Source organism: Pithys albifrons, chromosome 3 (assembly GCF_047495875.1).
Source record: "Pithys albifrons albifrons isolate INPA30051 chromosome 3, PitAlb_v1, whole genome shotgun sequence".
Taxonomy (NCBI): domain Eukaryota; kingdom Metazoa; phylum Chordata; class Aves; order Passeriformes; family Thamnophilidae; genus Pithys; species Pithys albifrons.
This window is the reverse complement of record NC_092460.1, coordinates 83,100,928-83,109,617: the sequence shown is the minus strand read 5'-3', so window position 1 is coordinate 83,109,617 and position 8,690 is coordinate 83,100,928.

The window sequence follows — 8,690 nt, the reverse complement described above, 5'->3', positions numbered from 1 at the left end:
ATGGGGGAAAAAGAGTTACAGGGTGGAGGGGGTTATGTATTTAAGCATGTAGTTGCCAAGTTTTTCCTTTTATATACTGATAAAATGGATGATATTCTGACTGACTATTTTAAGTTATTGGGGGAGGGTTTACAGCAGTCCCTGTGTCAGACCTATCAATGGTTTTGATGGTAATAATTTAAAATTGCATTCTGCAACTAAACAGATGAAGGAAAGGAATTCAGAAGAGCAATTTCTTAAAGCTAGGCTTGTGGTAAAGAGTGATGAGAGTAATAGTATTTTTAGAATTCTACTCTTCAACTTTTCTAAGATGACAAATAGCAAGAATTCATAAAGTTTAGAAAGGTGGAAAAGAATTGTACTCAATGGATATTTGCAAAAAATTCTGCTCAGCAAAAAGAAAGAGTTAGAGCAGGAGGTGTCACTGACTTAGATATCCTAAATTCTCATTCACTTGCACTGTTATTGCAGAACAAACACATATCCCACGGTGCCTTGCTATTTAGTCATGACATTCATCATGGTTAGAAATGTTATTTGCTGGGAAGGAAGACATGGCTTGGTAAAACAAGCTCCTATAAATTAAGGGAAAAGACCCTTACATTGACTTCAATAAGAGGAAACAGAATGTCAGATTTTTAATAACAAACAGTTATATTATGTGTGGTTTTGATCCATACTGCTGTAAACTCTTTTCTATAATCCTTTTATTATCTGTGAGGCTATATAATCAGTCTTTCTAAAGCGGAGAATAATTACATCTTCAGAAGTCACATAGTGGAGACATTATAATTTGATTAAAAACAAACCTTCACCTTTCTCCCAGTGAAGGATCTTCACATGTGAAAGTGCTTAACTAACCTAAAAAACATATTCCACAATTAAAGCAAATTTGAAGAACCTGAATAATCAACCAGCGACAGGTTGGAAGTGTGTCTGGTATTGAGTAAGGGAACAAGGCTACAGTCGTACTTAGCAAATCCAGCTTATCACCAACTACAGGAACAGCAGATTATTATACCTCATTTCCTGTTGCTTCTATATAAGTGTTAGCCCTGTAATAGTCTGATATTTCTAAAACAAATTACTCACTCTGATAAGCACAGGAAAAGATATTTATGACATTGACCTAAGTTTCATTTTATCTGGAAGAACAAAGGGTTAACAAAATCTTCTCCACTCTTCAAGTGCTAAAAGCCAAGAGTTTTCACTGCTTTCATTTGTAAGAAGAGCCTGATTGAATTTACTTCTGTTTCACTTTTAAAACTTCCTGGCTTTTCATTCACAAATCACACGTTTGTCTTCTCCGGAAAAGCTTTGCTTTTGTTTTCATGACCTACATTTGTAGGGCTCCTAATTAGCAGGCAGTGCTGGGATCTGCTGTCCCTCAGTAGCTCTGCTGCTTTGGGATCCTAAGCTAAACAGAAAATATGTTGCCGAATTATCAATGAAAGTAATGACCTACTATGGATCAGCACCTCTAAGTGCACAGTGTAAAACAAGAAAGCATCATAACTGCAGATTTTCCCATATATTGCATTCATGTCCTAGTCTTGCAGTTTCTGGAGTTAGTATGAGAAGGATCAAGCATAGAGGTGAGAAGTTTTCAGTGTCCTTAAAATAAGTGTACCAGCATTTTGTTTGCAAAAAAAAAAAATTCTCTGAACTGGTGTTTGCAATCACTTCCTTGTTTTTCTCTTCTTCCTTCTTTTTTCCCTAAAAAATTCTTTACTTCAGCTCTGCAGATAAGCTGACCATTATTTTTACTTTTGTGTTCAAGTGATCATTCTGGCTTATGAGAAAGTGGCGCAACATTCTACTTAATTGGCACTAGACCACACAAGAACTAAGTTTTCTCTGTTTCAGTTGTCAAAGTAAATAGGAGTTTGGCTGGAAATGGAATGGAGCATTTGACTCTGCTTTTTGTATTAAAAAACTTGCTGCATACTGTAGTGAATTGATATGAACTACACATTCAAACACATCAAATAGCCAACTCCTCCCATCGTAGGATCTTGCTACTTTTGAGATGACATTTGCAGACTCCTGCCATCTCTATCCTCAACAATGTCAGGTCAGTAGCTGGTCAGCTTAGCATTTTGTCCTGCTGAATAAATAATGGCATTGCCATTAGAATAAAAAAAGTTTAATTTTCTTTGAATTTGCCTTCTGCTTTGTTGCATACTCTTGAGTTTGCTGTGTCTAAAGACACCATTTTTCTCTTAGAAAATTGCTTATGATGAGGCCTTTTCCTAATCCTTGTAATCTGCAACATTTTTCAAAATTTATAGGAACTTCAGCTCCTCAAAATCAAGTTAAGTTGAAATTCAACAATATACTCAAAAACATATTTGGAGACGTACTTGTGAGACACAAATGGCGAATGAGTGACTGCTATTAGCCTAGGAATTTGGGCTAGAAAGACTCATACCTGGAAATATACATAACATATCCTACAGTAATGTCTGTGCAATGTAAACCAGACACTTCAGGCTAGAAGGACAAAGGCAGGAAACAGATATAGATATGCCTAAATTCTAAGTAACCTTCCACCTAGAATGTGAGATGTTCAGTCTTAACAGGTAAAGTACAGCAGAAAATCTGTCTTAGGGACAAGACCAGCTTGTTTGCAGAAACCATTTCCCTTGGGATTGCACTGCTCTACCCATACTCCATCACCTGGCATGAGAATGGAAGGAACCCATTTTGTATGTCAGGTAGCCATTTGTGCTGTGGTGCTTGCATTCTCCGGGAAACTGTAGGATGCATTGCACATGTGCTTTAAATCCAGAACTTTTTGCAACTACTAGTTCTGTATATATGAAAAACTAATCTTCTGTGTTTATCTGGTAACTCCTGATTCTCTTTCTGTACCTGATCAGTAGATCCGGAATACCTACAGGCTATGTGATATATTGCACAGGCTCAGAATCAGAGAGACTGCTGTGTACAGCCCTCTCCCAAGACTTGCAAAGAGAATAATTTGCAGCCTGGGTTGTATATATCTGTGTGCGGTGACTCATCCAGTCAGTTGCACGGTGCAGACTGAGGGAATTGATGTTCATGCTGAGGAACTTGTACACTGCCAAGAGAGACTTGGCCTAGATATCTGTCCCAGGGGAAAAAGAAGGAAATCTTCCTCTTTTATTTAGTAGTAGATGGCTTCAAGAAAGGGAGGTGAAGTTATATCTTTATTTAAATGGATACTTAAGTGTCTTATGACAATGCAGTAAAATTTCAGTGATAGAAAATTAAGTCTGTTCTTTTAAGAAGCCGTTTTCTTCTTTAGATAGACAAATCAGTACATGAATATGTCTCCCATTCTGTCCTAACTCTGGCTATTGGCTACAATAGTATGATTAGATGAATACTGACTTCTTCTGCTCTGCTTTCTTTAGTATATTATATGTGCTCCTCCTCACACAGGAAAAGCATCTTCTAGCTTGGCTATGGTTGAATTGACTGCTCAGAACTTTCAGACTTTCAACTTTTTGGTGTCCACTTTCTAACGGAAACACAGAGCATACTCATAAATCACAGTGGAGTTAAAGGTCTCCAAACCGAAGTGCCTGTATAGTGTGGTGCAGTTCCAGGCAGAAATATGAAACCAAAGCTCAGAGAAGCAGTGTAGTGTTATGGTGGCACTGCAGTTAGACTAATGTACCCTTCTAGAATGAAAGGCTGGCTGGCTCAGACCTAGTAATGCTGAAGCCAGTAAACTGCTTTGGTTTCTTTAAGAGACTTGTTCACCACAAGCTCCGGGCTTTTTGTGACATGCTTAATTTACGTAGGCATGTGCTTGTTTGCACTTTTACAGTCACTTAGGACTTTACTGATATTTATCACAAAGTACTTTGACAGCACCGGGAAGATTTTTTAGCAAATGCTGGCTCTGAAAGAGAACTCTTTTTGAACCTTATTTGTTCAGTCAGTTCCTCAGAGCATCTGTGCAATGCACGTCTTCGATTCAATTTTGTTTCTCTGTCTGCAAAGCACCCAAACTCTCACTGTAGCCAATGGAAATGTAGTCTGGGGAGGACATGGAAATATTCAACTGACCAGTTATAGATATTTATTTTAGGTGAACTGATTTGGGTCTCCAAGTAGGATTTTTAATATGTCAGCCTGGAAGATATCTCCTCATGCCATTCCCATTCTCTGAGAGTCGAAGTGACAGATGTCACAGGAGCAATGCAGATCTAGGGTTACAAGAATTTCCACTGCACAGAAATTATGCCTTGATGTTAGTTGTTTATACTGAAATTGTCCTTTACCCTGAAATCACCTTTCATTCAGCCCACATTACAGCAAAACTGAGCAATACTTATCTGTGAAATCTGAAATAGCACTTGCAAAGTTTTAGAAAACTTGATGTGTGACAGAAATAAAATGATCCTTGCTGAACTCTTTCCTTCTGTGTATCCAATAGATGGATTATGGACACTCCAATTACCAGACTTCATTTTAGGGACATGAATGTTAGCTTGTATTTTCCATCTTCTGCAGATTCACCTATAGATTTGACTCAGATACTATCTTTTCCTCTCCTATGAAATGATATTGGTCCTTTTTTACAGGAGACAAATATAAGCCTTTATCTTATCTTCTCTTTATTGACGATTACCAGTACTTTTGAAATCATGTCTCAGTGGAAAAGCTAACATCCCAGTATTCTCTCCCATATAATCCTGCAGGTTCAAAGCTCTTCATTGCTTCCTTCACTTCTTTAAGACCATCAAGCAATTCTCATGTAGCTTTTTCAAACCTGAATGTTACTTTGATAATCACACAAAATCTCATGCATAAATGGAGTTCTTGCCATGAAGTCTACTAGTGATTCTTGACTGAGATTTGAACGAACAGGAAACAGCCACTCTAGAATAGTAGCAAACTTGGCCTGGCTCTACCCCAGCCTTAGGCTCTCTAAGCTGCCATGGCAGTGGTCACTGCAGACTTTGGGCCCTGGAGGCCTCCAAGTGTCTCACTCCCCAGGAAGGCAACAACCATTTCAGTAGTGGGACTGGGTGCTCAAGTGCATTCAGCAAGTTCTGCTTTTCTGCATTAGAGTGAGAGCAACTGTGGGTGATGATGAACTGCATGCATTGCCTACTTTAGGTCATGGTTAAAGCTAGTACTTTTTTCCTTATACTTTTTTTATGCCACGGTGAACACAACTGATAACCACGCAGCAAAAAAAATGTACCATTTTAAACTCTGAAAATAAAGTTGCTCTCTTCCTCTCATCAATGCACGGGTGGACACCTATATGTGCACACTTGAATGCAAGACTAACTGCAATAACAAGAGAGCAAGTGAAGCCAAATTGTTTTAAAGACTCCTAAACTCAGCAATTTACAGCTGAGTTGGAACTTGCAGGTTTATTTCTCCTGTTTCATGTAAGATCCTGAGTCAGGAGCTAGTATCTGTATGTCCCCTTAAAAATTTCCTTCTGGAATCAATGTAAGTGTACCTGAGACCGTTTCAGTCCTCTAGTTCAACTCACAGCACCTGCGTGGCAGTGAATGTCAGCTCTCCTACAACACTGTCTTGAATAATCAAAGAAAAAGATCTCTATTTTTTTCTCTCGTTTAAATAAACAATCTTCATGCATTTAGAGTCAGTTCTATTTCCTGCTTGCTAACAGAAATCTTGTCAACAGCCTTTACTCAAAGGTTTTCCATGTGTCTAGCCACACAGAGAGCTTAACTACACTGTAAGGGACAATACATGAAACACTGTTATTTGTAGCAGTAAACCACCAGTAACTACTGAAATTTACATGTCAATAAACATTTTGAGTATTTTTTGTTCACATGCTTTATTTTGAAGTGAAAAAATTATGAGCTTTTCAGAAAACCTAAAATTAAAACCTGCAATTGCTTCATGCATATAACAGTGATAAAGTGCACTGCAAACCTGTCCTGATAGCAGTAGCACGTGTATTGTTTTGTAAATAGACACTTAGTAAAGAATCTTAATGCTTCTTGGGGTTAGCAAAAGCAGCCTTTAAGTGCATTATATAGGAGTTTCATTTGACGGCTATGTGACTCAAAATACACAAAAATGGTTCTTTGACTTCAATGAAGCATTTTGGGCTTACTTTTATTATATTTATGTTTATTGATCATTTTATCATCAAGTTTCTTCATCAGCCTTTAAAAGATAAAGCATGTACAGATTTCTTAGGCTGAAATTTCATATTGAAAGAATACTGATTTTTCCTTACACCATGATGAACGAAGTTTGGTTTTGGTAAAAGGGATATATTTGCACTGTTTCTAAGTCTCTCACATTCATTATGGATCTCATATTTGATTAGTTAAAGATACACCTTCTGGAGACATTTTGCTGCCCCAAGATCAGTGCATTCTTTGCATTTTTAAATTTAATTTCTAGGATTCCTAGTTTTGGCAAAGATTTTCTCAAATATTTTTAATTAAAGGGTTTAAGTTGAGTGAAGTTTCTGGGGAAAAGCATTGAGGGTCTGAGGGGAAGGAAGTAAGAAATTAGGGGAGTGGTATAACATTTGCTGACTTAACCTCTTAGGTCTAGCTAGTACAGTTTCCATGCCTATGCGCTCTGTACTAGTGGAGATGTGTGTGTTCATGTTCTACTTTGCTTAATTTACGTTAGATTATGAGTCCTTCTACATATTTCATAGAGCAGGCTCTTAAACTTGGGTGGTTTACACTCCAGATCTGCTTGTCTTTCATCCAAAATAGTATTTTTACACAAATAGATTTTCATGAGTGAGTTAAAGATAACATTCACGTTGTTTTGTTCTACTCAAGTTCTTCTAATGCTGAATGAAATTTGCTTTAATACCTATATGAAAGGATTATGTGAGCTACCACAGCCAAAATTCTATGTTCGACTGTACAAGGACTTCTAGGGTTAAGGTTGCAAGGATAGACATATATACAACCGACAAAGAAGTTTTGCCAAAATGTGTGAACCACCATGTTTCCAACCTGTGTTATTAATTCTTCTATAAATACGGTTTTTTTTTAACTTTTTATATAGAACCAGATGCTCACCTGATGATTAGGTAATTTGGTCTGGCTGACACCAGCTTTGAATCTGATATGTAGTTTGTTCTGAAGCTGCACTAGGAAAGTCAGCTGGGTTTTGGTCTTCTTATCCCCTTATGTGCAGCCTCTGATTCTATGGTGCTTTGACTTTATAAGACTACCTAACAAAGAAAGCTTTGATTGGGGCCCAGCTAAGAGAGTCCAAAATTAATGTTCGCACAACAGTCCTTTGTTCGCACAACAATGCTTTGTTCTCTGAATCTTTTACTTTTTCAGATGAAAGAAAGTTAAATATAACCTGGATGGGGCTATTCTAAAGAACTACCTGCCAAAATTTGATTAACTACATTTTTTGCCCCCGCTCCCCCCCCCTTTCTTTTTGTCGAACATGATTTACGCAATCACTCTTAAAGTCTGCACTCAACTTCTTGGCTAATTTCAACACAGTTTTGTAGAGGAAAAACATTTAGAGATAACTACCTTTTAATAAGTTTTGTTCAAATAGGCACTTGCGTAAAGGAAATGGGTTCTGAAAGCATTTGAAGTGAACATATGATCACAGAATAGTCCAGACTGGACCAGAGCTCATGAAGTCAACTGGTCTAATCCCCTGCACAGAGCAGATCTAATCAAATCAACATGTGTAGCTGAACATTAAACAGTTCCAAAGATGGAGATGCTGTAATGTCTCTGCATGTTCTGTCCCTGTATTTGATTATCCCAATGATTTAAAAAAATAAATCTTATCATACAACTGAAATTTCCAGTTCTCTAACCTGTGTCCTTTGCCTCTTGTCCCATTGCTGTGCACCTCCAAGAAGAGTCTGGCTCTGTCTTCCCTCTATCATCTGACCATATAATTATGGAATCATAGAATTATTTAGGGTATAAAATACCTCTACAATCAAGTCCAACCATTCACCTGACACTGCCAAGTCCATCACTAAACAATGCCACTAAGCGCCACATTTGCATGTCTTTTAAATGCCTCCAGGGATGGCGATTCCACTGCTTTCCTGGGCAGCCTGTTCGGAAGCTTGACGATGCTTTCTGTGAAGAAACTTTTTCTAGTATCTAATTTATATCTCCCCTGATGTAACTTGAGGCTGTTCCTTTTCATTCTGTCGCTTGTTACTTGGTAGAAGAGTCTGACATCCCCTCCAGCTACAGTGCCCTTTCAGGTAGTTGCAGAGAGTTGATAAGGGCCCCCCTGAACCTTCTCCTCTCCAGGTTAAACAACCTAAGCTTCCTCAGCCACTCCTCATAAGACTTGTGCTGCAGACCCTTCACCAGCTCTTCTTTGGACACCACAGTGTAAATTCACACTTTTTCTCTTATGTAATTCAGTGTTATTACATATTAAGTAGAACTGGTTGAGAAACATGGTAAGTAACAAATACAATCTTTGATATCATAGAATCATAGAATCGATTGGGTTGGAAAAGACCTCCAAGATCATCAAGTCCAACACTTGGTCCACTCCAGTCCATTTACTAGATCATGGCACTCAGTGCCACGACCAATCTCAGTTTAAAAACTTCCAGGAATGGTGAATCCACCACCTCTCTGGGCAGGCCATTCCAATGCCTGATTACTCTCTCTGGAAAGAATTTTTTTCTGATATCCAACCTAAATTTCCCCTGGCAGAGCTTAAACCCG